This window comes from Lates calcarifer, linkage group LG14 (genome assembly GCF_001640805.2).
Source record: "Lates calcarifer isolate ASB-BC8 linkage group LG14, TLL_Latcal_v3, whole genome shotgun sequence".
Taxonomy (NCBI): domain Eukaryota; kingdom Metazoa; phylum Chordata; class Actinopteri; family Centropomidae; genus Lates; species Lates calcarifer.
The window spans coordinates 11,005,486-11,016,477 of record NC_066846.1 but is presented as its reverse complement, the minus strand read 5'-3'; the positions used below and the strand labels follow the sequence as shown (position 1 = coordinate 11,016,477).

The 10,992-nt window shown below is 41.8% G+C and overlaps 1 long non-coding RNA gene across 1 annotated transcript; it reads right to left on the bottom strand.

The window, feature by feature from the left end:
• Positions 1-744: 744 nt before the first annotated feature.
• On the bottom strand, positions 745-6,256 carry LOC127143262 (uncharacterized). The gene is made up of 3 exons (XR_007814551.1): positions 4,586-6,256; positions 2,643-2,697; positions 745-779 (listed from the first exon to the last, which is right to left on the bottom strand). It is a non-coding gene; the product is annotated as an uncharacterized LOC127143262 (long non-coding RNA).
• Positions 6,257-10,992: the final 4,736 nt, after the last annotated feature.

Here is a 10,992-nt window from a genome sequence, read left to right as displayed (position 1 = left end):
TTCATCCTTGCAGAGAGAGAGACAGAGAATAAAAGAGAGCTTGCAGCAGCGAGGGGAGGCGGAAAGAAAAGAACCTGGAAACTAGAGAGTGTGCTTCTGTTGTTTTTGTGCGTTCCTGTTTCATCGCCCGTTGAAGGACGTGTGCTTGTTCTGTCATTCAGCAGAGAGAGGTGTTTGTTTTTAAGCACAACTTCAATCTGCCTGTGTGCTGGGCTTGTGTTGTATCTGCAGGACGTGCGAAGACAGGGGGGTCGGGGGTGGGGGAGATCAGGGCTGCATATTTGGGAGCATCGAGGGACACACGGGTGATATGTAGGGACATTAGCAAAGGTTAATGTAGTGACAGGAGGTTACAGTATTTTGTCATGCTAGATTATAAATTCCAAATCTCCACCTTTTTTTCCTCCTCATCTTTTCCCTCGTTCTTGCTCCTTCCACCTTCCTCATTCTTTATCACTTGATCTGTCATGCAAAAAGGCGTTTCATGACACTTTGCATAATATGACAATAAAACCTGAACTCTGTCACTCCCCAAACCACTCATTTCAATCATTTACTGTATTTCTGTACATCTGCGGAAAGTTGATTTATTATTATTTTTTTTATCTTTTTTTTTCTCATTTCATTTTCTCCTATCAGTCAGTCACTCTACTTCTTTTTCTTCTGGAAACGTCTGAACTGGTTCTGGATGGCGAGCGCTGCCTTCTCCGTCTCCGGCGCCTCCAGGTCGATGTCGACCTCCTCCTCCTGTTCTTGGGGCTTTGCTGCCGATGCCTTCTCTGGAGGGGGCAAAGGGCGGATGTTAATACAGAGCAAGTGTCAGTGAGTCGGCCTCCATCAATATTTCAGTTTATTAGCAGTGCTTCAATCACTGTCCCAGGTAGTGATATTATTTAGGGAGTGATTCAGACTAAGACGAGTCAATAAAGTGCCTGTTACTATACAGGAGGTTTAGCTTTAGCAGTGTGGAACTGCTCAAGTCTTTCCAAAACATCCTGCCTCTGATTTGTGAAGGAAAAATTACAACTGAGACCAAGAAAATCGAGGTGATAACAGCTACAAGCTATAAATGTTCCTAAATCACAGTAACAAGTTTGATAGAGCTGAAATAAAAACCACACTGCATGTTGGTCTAATCTGCAGTAACTCTGGCAAAGACTTGTGTGGATGCATCACGTAGATAAACACAGTCAGGCAGGAGGACTTCTTCAAATCACATGCTCATCAATGACCAGAGAGGACTTGTGGATGTTCTGAAACCACACATGTGACTATTATTTTTCAGTTTTCCCCTTAAAAAATGTCAAAAACTCAACCACAAATAGACAGTTAATTTCTATGTTGACCAGGACTATTGATCGTCTGTAGCTTTCATGTTCGAACAGTTGAAGCACCTCGTATTTTCACCGAAATTAACGCCATAAGCACAGCGTGTGAGTTTATACTCTCATCTGTTGTATCTGTATGTCTGATAGACAACAGTATGAATCACAGCATTAAGAATAGCCCTGGGCTAGCTACATTTCTACTGTACATTTGTCTCATACATGCATGTATGTCAGCTGCAAGGCACCGCAGCCACTGCAGCAGGTGAACTTTGCCTTAGGGCTGGAATGGAAATCCTTCATGTATAATGTATTTTAGGTACATTCAAACAGAGCAGATATGTGACAGGGAAGAGGCTGAAAGTGGAAAAGATGAGAATATAAATATTTGATGTGGGTTAGGGAGAGAAGCACAGACACACAAAAAATGAATTGTTATGAAATATTTCACAAAAAAACTTAAGAGGAGTGATAAACAAACACGGAGGGGAAAATGGAAAACTGCGCATCATATGACAAGCAAAACATCAAGACAATTCCTGCCCACTGACTGATCCAAGTGTTGGCTGTCAGTGCATTGATAGACGGGAAGTTCTGCAGTGCTGGAATTGGTTATTGATGAGCAACGTTGCACAAAAGTTAGGCTGCAGCCAACTTTTCTTGGCTGACACCCTGGTGATTCCTGCCAAAATACTGCCTTGTCTTGGTTGCTTAGCTCATGGAAAATCAGCGCTCTGACCTCCATAAAACAGAATGTCAAGTTTCTTGTATTGTGGATGCTCAAAGAGGGAGAGGAGACAGAGAGAGAGAGAGAGACAGATAAACAGAAAAAAGGTTGTGGAAGGGAGACATGCCTTTCTGACTCTTTTGCCACTCTGCAACTTTGTCACTAGATTTAGCGAGATGTCTGCTTTCCCTGACAAGTTTATATCTCCAGAGTGACTGGCAAGAAATGTGACTATTCACAGCTTTAATCTATGTAATGAACTAACCATGAAAAGCAACACTTGGTTTTTTAAAAAGTACTGCAGACAGGTGTAATACAAGTGTGAGAGAAGAAATGAGAATGGAATGGAAAGTTAAAGTGTGCTTACAAAACTTTCCTCTGCTCTCAAAAAACAAAACCACTAGATCCACTCAAATTCCTTACATCTAGTAATTAGCTAGCGAAAGCTACTTTCCTATCATATACCTCTGTATAATTTCCATCACAACATGCAAATGAGGGGAAATGCAAAACACAGCAGGTGTGCCGAGGACTGATAATTCCAACCAAAGCAAGCTGGACATCATTATAGAGAGAGTAAAAAGACATACCTTTGTTGTCAGTTGCAGTCGTCTGGCTGCTGTTAGCAGAGTTAGTGGATGTCAGCTGGAGAGAACAGAGAACAACACTGTAAGCAACATGCTCTGTAACTGTATACATTACAGTATACTGTTACATCACTGCATCACTTCTGGACCTTTGCTTTACGCCTGAGAGGAGTTGTTCAGACATTTTACATTTAGTCCCAGAGATGTTCATGGTACACACACACACACACACACACGTATATAAAAACATGTATAAGCTTACATAAAGCATTTTGTGTCATACAAGATATGCACAATGACTGCACAGTCAAGCAACTTCCTGATTGCCAAATTAGTGTTTTCAGTCATAATTGAATAGTCAAAGAGCCCTGATTTTATTAATAACCATTGCAGCTCCCCCACACACTGTGGATAAATCTGTACCTAATTCTGTTTGTGTTACATACAGCATTCTGCCAAACAGTGCAGCCTCACAGTCTCATATTTTGCTCAGAAACACTTTCTGGCAGACTGCATGAGAAGCTGAAGACAGTATGGTGTCTTCTTGGAACTGATCAAATGACTGTGAGGGACTAAAAATGACACATTGGTGGTGAAGAGAGAGCTGAATGAGAGTGAGCTGAATGAGTAAGCTGTAAGCTGTAAGCTGGGCTCTCCTACATCTTGTCGATTTTGACTTGAGTTCACGGCGTGTGAGGGAAAACAGCACAAGGCAGGGGTGAAGTATGGCTAACATCTCCACCAACTCCAGATGACAAGTGATCTAATTTTACAATCTTTCATCTCTCCATCTCTTTCTGTTTTTCTGTCTCACAAAAATCCAATTTGCTTTCCAGCCATCTGTCTCACTTCTCTTTTAGGATCTCTCTGTTTGTCACTATCTCAGCTAGTTATCCCTCAATCTAGGTACGGTTTCTCCTTGGCAGTCAATGTTTCACAGTTTAATATTCCTTCATATTTGCTCTCTTACTACTATTCACATTTATAAATGCAAAATTACAAGAGTTAACTGCTGTTGTCCCCCAGAATATGCCACGTTTTCTTCTTAAAGCTGCATTAATCATTGTTTTTATATTAATAAAGTTGACCTCACTGTGTTTTAGCATGTTTAAGATCATTGTTTTGGTTTCATGTTATGACTATTTAGTCAACTAAAGGTCTGAAAAATGAAGCCAAATGCGGAAGTGCCTTAAACCTGTATTCTATCTAAAGACCGGCAGGGGGCGACTCCATTGTTAGCAAAAAGAAGCTAGCTTGTATTGAAGTGTACGAGAAAATGGCCCCCCTTCCCACGTGATTTATCACCTCAGTGGACATTTTCCTGATGAGTTTATGGTCTCAATCGCTAGATACGAGTCTTATTCAATACAACATGTCGTTTATCTTGTGAATTATGGTTGCATTTAGAGGAAAACAGACGATAAAACCGTGTGATTGACAGCTTCTACCACACACGTCAACCTGTCAATCATGATTGGACAGATCGATGCGAACTGTCATCGTGTGTTTTCAGTTCATGAAAGTTCCGCCTGCAAATGTCTTGTTCAGTGTTGGGATGTACAAACAGACAGTCTACGGAGCCGGCTGTTCATTTTTTGGTGAGTACGTTTTATGTAAAACCTGTTCCTCGCATGTCAATTAACGTGAATTATGAGTGCACCTTGCTAACCAAGCTAACTCGATACTGCTAACGTTGGCTGTTGACTTTGGGGATGCCACATTATCAGGACGTGGCTCCGCCGGTTTGATCTATGGTTTGGGCTCAGTCTCTTTTCTGTCCTCAACAAGAAAGGACAGAAGCTCCTTGCTAACTTTTCTGAGCCGGCGCACAGAAAAGTTAGCAAGTAGCTAGCTAGCTAGCCAGCGCAAGCTAGCAATTAACAGCTAAAGAGCCTGGTAATTTCTTAAGAAGCTGGTGAAAACAAGGCAACCAGTACTGGACTTACGTTTGTTGTTTGTTGTTGGATGGCTGGAAACAGAATTATAAATGTTAATGTAGCTCTGTATCTGCTGGGGACAGGCAACTTTTGATAGGTTGTGCGTACAGTTTGTTCTGCTGCCCCCTGGTGGCAGATAAAATATCAAGCAATATCTTATGTTTCTTTTCATTTTTTTTTTTTTTTGGAACTAGAAACCAATTGTGCATCTATTTTTGTGGGACTCTTTGTCAAGTGCTCTGTGATTGTTTTACTCTAGTTGTGGTCCCTGCATAAAGGTTGATGTTGCAATGTGAAACCCAGTTTACACCGTCCTCTTAGCTTTCCTTTCTTTTTTCTTTCATGCTTTTTCTTCTGCACTTCATTTGTTTTAAAATGTTATTTTTACTCAGACCTCCATTAGCTGTCAGACTACTAATAGCTTCTCTTCCTGTGCTTTTTTTCCTTTTACTTTCTCCTTCTGTCCTTTTTAAGCTTTACTCACCCTTCTGCCACCACACTATTAATGTTACTCTTGTGGACATGGGAGTCAGTGATACAGGAGAGAGAGGGAAGAAAACTGACAGGGGGGGACATGGACAGAGACGGGGAGAGAGATTTAGACAGATTCTGCGATTATGCAATATCGTGTCGGGGAGGAAAAAAAAGTCAGCGCGTGTCCAAGTGTGCACTTCAGTGTGTATTCATGTGAGCGTGGGTTTAAGTGTGTGTATGTGTGTCTGTCCCTGCTTAACTCTGTCCTTATTGCACTTTATGATCCACGTAGCAAATGGGCCATGCATAACACAATCGTCAGCAGAGCATGAATGAGTTGGTGAAGAGAGGCCTGTCACTCCAGCCCTGCCAATAATTCAGTCTTTACTGTGCGCAAGTGTGTGTGTGTGTGTGTGTGTGTACCTATGTCTGCAAGCATGGGTGAGTGCATGTGTGCTGATGTGCTGATTTGTGTGGGAGTATTTCTGCGCTCATACACTGTGTGGGCATGATGTGTGTGATTTATGTGTGTGTGTGTGCACACGTGCAAAAGGAAACCCATCGGGTCAACAGCCAATCCGGGGCCGATGTTTAAAGCCAGACAGGGAAGTGAACTAATGTTCAGAGACGGCAAGTGTATACAGTATGTGTCTAGTGGTGAGAGAGTGGCAGAGACGGAGAGAGAGAAATGCAAGGGAAGGAGAGACAAAGAAGTGGGAAAGATGAAATTCAAATGACAGGCAAGGAGGCAGAGGTAGAGACACGCTGTTACAGAACAAGTCGGAAAAGAAACAAACACACAGCAAGGAGTGAGTGTGTTTGAGAGAAGAGCTGAACAACTTAGCAACTTTATACCAAAACTGCTATTTCAGAGTTTCATTTTTGAGTTTTAAAGCCTTAACAAGCAGCACGGGGTGAAAGTTTAGTGTTGATGTTGCCAGATAGTAGGCGCACAGCAGGCAAAGCACAGATGTTATTAATAACGTTAATGATGACTCAGTGTTGTATGAAAGTGAGTTACAGCATGAACAATAGTGGGAACCTGAGACCAAAGCAGCTAAATGGAATTCATCCATCAGTTATTTTATTATTTACACCTGTGCCTGTCAACTGTCACCAGTCACTGGCACAAATCTACCCTAGTGTAGCTAATTAACATGAATTTTGTGAAATAGCATCTGAATGCTGTCGTCTATCACATTTACACCTGGCTAGTTGTGGTTTTGGTGGGAAAGAAACACCCGTCTGTTTGATTTTGATGTTTGAAAAGAAAAGGAGTGATGACAGAGTGGTAGCTAACGGTTAGCTAAGTACGTCTTGAGTGCGAATGACTGAGAGCTTGTGTGTATGTTCACTTAGCCAGCTACAAGATAGCTTAAGATCTAGTCAACTATGTAATTATCAAGAACTTTCATCATAGTTAAAGCAATAATTACATTGTAGAACATCAACTATATCTTTTAATGTAATATCTTAATGAATGTGTCCACTTATTCTTTAAAAAGCTACCAAGGTTTATATAGACGTAATTGCTAATTGCTTTTTTTATCGTAATAATTATATCAATAATAGTATTGAGTGATGTAAAATATATTTTAGATACAATTCTATTTGTGTACAAACAAGTTACATTTGTTATAAAACAATACTTGGAAATACAGCCTTGGAGCTTCATTTATAGAAAATCACTGCAGTTAAATTGCAGTATTTATTGGTCTAAAACATCACAAAGAGATAGCAAGAGGAAGGACCTAATACTGCACTGCTGCAATAGTGGTGAAACATCAAGGCAACACACTACAGAAGAGACAATGAATAAAAAAGGTGCAACAGAGAGAGAGAGAGAGAGAGAGAGAGAGAGAGAGAACAAGGGGGTAAAACAAAAAAGAGAAATGGTGAGACATGGGAAGGCAGACAGAGAGAAGGACTGCAGAGAGATGAGTGAGTGTGTCTGCAGCAAGAGGCAGAACACTGCAGAGCGAAAGAGGGGAGGCTGTATGTTCAGCATTAGCACACATCACACAGCAAGAAGTGCAGAAGCTTTGCGTGAAGGAGGCTTTAAAAACAGGCTTTTACTCAGAAAGGATCCACTCTTAACAGTGTGTTCGATAAGCTGAGCGGGGGAGACGGACTGAATTTGGCCTCTGCTAACATGAGGATGAAAATCAAAAATCAAAAATGAAGGTCCCAACAGAGAACGCAGAGGAAGAAAGAAACAGTCAAACATGCACATGCAAAGATGGGTGTCAGATTAAAGTGTGGTGTCAATAAAGCTCATTTGAAGAGAAACAGGGGGATAAAGATCCTTCTCCTCTGCGTGTGTGCAGTCAGTGACGAGCAAAACACCATTACATGTTAATGACGGGTGAAAAAAAAGAGGGGGAAGCAGGCATCTCGGTTCCAGTGAGATGGGATTGGATGACAGATGAGTGAAAGAAGAGAGACTGAGAAGACGGGGAAGTGCCAGGAAGAGGCAGTGAGAGGATTAAAAACAGGGACAATTTAGAGACACTTAAACAGAGAAAGTGAGAGATTGTAAAGAAAAGACAAGAGACAGACAGTAAGAGACACTAAAAGCATAAGTGTAGAGGAAAAGACACAAGTTGAACGTCCTTGCTGTGAACTGACCTTGACTTGACTTAAAGCCTCTTCCCCTATAAGTGTGACTTAGTAACTCAGTAACTGCAGGTAATACTATAGATAATATTAAATCGTATTCAGCAGTATTGTATTCTCACTCTTGTTGTTGTCGTATTGTTGCATTGTGTTCACCTTTTATGCTTTCTTATCCTTTCTTGCTGCAAAATGAATTTCCCCTTGTGGGAGTCTTTGCTCAGACTGCAGGCAAATCAGATTTGTTTCTCAAATCAGATCTTCAAGACGGACTGTCTGCGCTATTTGTACATCACCAACCTGTGTACCTGTCTGGGCTGCTGTAAGTGATGACGTAGGCGTCAGTAATTACCTGACTGTCGTCACTCTGGATTTGACGTCACCACGATGTGAAGAGAAAACACTTTGAAATCCAATTTGAGCAGCCAGAGCTGAGACTTATCTGTAGAGATCAGATTGGAATCACATTTCAAACCACCTTCAAATGTTTTATGGAGGTTTGAAACTTTCTAAACATTAGTCTGGGCTGGCAGTCTGACCAAGACCCTAACTGATGGACTGTTTGAGTTATGGTGTTCTGATGAAAACAAGGAGTCACTGTATTTTCACATCTAAACACCAAACTGCAGCATGTCAGTTGGACACGTGGAGTACTCACAGCCTTTGATAACTTGGACCAGTACACTTGTGTTGATAGGCCACAGTCACACCAGCATTTTTAACAGTGAACTCTCTGTCAAAATTACTTAATCTCAGTCGACTGCCCTGATTAATTCAGTCACGGAGGCGGAGTAAATTCGCTTGGCACTTTTGTGTTGGAAGATCTCGCTGTCCAGCTGCCCTTTGTATCCATTTCGCCACCAGCAAAATTGGAAATAGCTGACAATAGCTACTGTAGAAGCTGCAAGCAGGCACTGCACCACTTAAGCTTCAAACAACAATTGTGGACACCAACATTAAGTTTTTAATAATCATTTTGGAGTCTGTTAACTGTGGTGGAACTGACATATGAACAGCCTGAATAACCTGATGTGGTTGATTTCCAAAGCTCACAGGTGAAATATCCAGGTTTGTGTTCTCAGAATGACACTGATCTGTATTCCTCTGTCGCTGCTTCCATTATCATCTCCCTCTGAGCCGTCTCCCCTGTCCTCAAACCCTCTCTCATGTCTTTTCACTTAGTGGTCAATTCAGGCTGGCAGTCAGCTCTCTCCTCTTTCAAAACACAAAGTTAATCTCTGTGGGGTTAAAGAAACCGGCGGGGAAGGTCACCGGTCGGTGGGAAATTCAGCTTGAAAATAAGAGTGTGAGAAACACTTTCCCCCCCTCCCTCTGCCATTAGTTCTGAAGGGCACTTAACCCCCTTTTGCTCCAGTGAAGCTGCTCTGTGATCGACAGAAGATTAATGTTGCAGTGCAGAGCAGCTTCCTGTAAGAAAGTCACTGTGTTAACGTTGAAACAAAGCAACCTTACTTGATTCTAATTCAGCACTTTTTTCCTCGCCACAATGCTTCTCAATCGATCAAAATTAAATTAAAAATTGACCTCTGACCCCGATGTCCTTATATAATAATACTCATATCATCTGTCCATCCTTTTGTCCCACTCTCTGTTCTTCTTCTCTTGTCCTTTCCACTCCCTCCCTCTTAATCACAAATGAGTAGCCGGCTTTAACCCCCCCCTTGAGATATGTCCTTATCACCCCCCTCCCTCCACTTTCTGCTTTTAGTCAGGGATTTCCCTCTTTTACATGTAGTAGTTAGCGCTGTGATTCATGAGTGGAGAGCCTCAGAGAAAGGCTGAGAGGAAGAGAAAAGAGGGAGGGAGGGAGGGTAAGGACGGGAGACAGAGACAGATTGCAGCATTTAACGGGCTGCCCTGGGGAGCCACTGAAGGTGATAGAGAGAGAGAGAGACACATATGGAGGTAGAGGGAGGCAAGATAGAGAAAAAGAGACATGCACTGTAGCAAGAGAGTGATTAAAAAAAGAAAAGAAGAAAAAAAACGCTCGCAGACTGGCTCAGTGAGAAAGATTGGAACATACAGAGTCTATTCAGAAAAGACTCGCTTGGCATAAATGGAGTCCAGATGGACGAGCACGCGCTCATGCTCGTACTGTACACACATATACAGAAGCTAGAAACACATGCACCCCCCCCTTCTCCCGACTCTCCTCTCACACAGTGCGATGCACTTCATTTACAACATAGCTCTCCTTTGGGGAATACACCTCTCCAAGCTGTTTTCCTCACACTTCTGTCACATTTCTTTATCTGTTCGCAGCTGTCCCTTTTCCACCCTCCCCTGATCTCAAAGCCGAGTCTTCATGGAATAAACATAATAAATATTAAATTACTTATATAAGGTCCTACAGAGCTGCCTGCAATTGTCAGACATGATTAAACTCAAAACCAGCCCAATGTTCCTGTCTCTTGCTGAATCCAGACTTATTAGCCTGGGGGTTGGTGTGTTTCTGGGCTGCATCAAATGATTATTTTTATAATTGATTGATCTTTTGATTATTTTCTTTTAAAAGTGCTTAAATAAAAATGTTAGTTTTGCAGTGTTAATATCCCAAAGAGAGGCAGAACAACTGCAGGAGCACACTCTGACCACAAAGAGACAAAAAATGAGCATTAGACCAAAAAAAGACCACAAAGAGATGCAAAACAACAGTTACATCATTCGTAGTTATTTTGTGTTTCTTTCAGTCTAAGGGCCTTTTACCTGTCTGCCCCAGGGGCCCATTTTCTCATAATCCATCCATGCAGGCCCAAATTTGGCTAGCTCAGATCCCCCACCTCAGCTGGTGTTGAAAAAGTGAGAATCAGTACTAGCATGTACTAGCTTCTACTTTCCAAGTGGAATATATACTTAACAGTATGACTAATCCTGGACGCAGTAAGCAGATATGGCTACAAATACTGTTTGCCTGACGACGCATTTACCCTCTTTAGAAAAGTGGAAACAAATCTATTCCAGTCAGCCACTTGATTAAACGGTGCAATATTCCTGTAGACAATGATTATCAAGTCTTTTATCTCTAATAGGCATGTCTCCATGATGAACGTACGATACACTCCAACTAGACTCATGTGCAACATTAACAGGACAATAAAGAGATTATGAGATAGGGAGAAAATTATTTGTCAGAATAAGGGGACGTTCTGGATTCAGCACCAACTGGGTCCAGAGAGAGGCTGCATCATTTGTGGGGACGCAACATTGTTACTGCTGCTGTTTTTTTTCTTCTTATTTGTGCCAAGAAAAAGGGAAGAAAGCTTTAGCTGGGGCTTTCTTTGTCTACAACTATCCCGCTCTCGCATCCC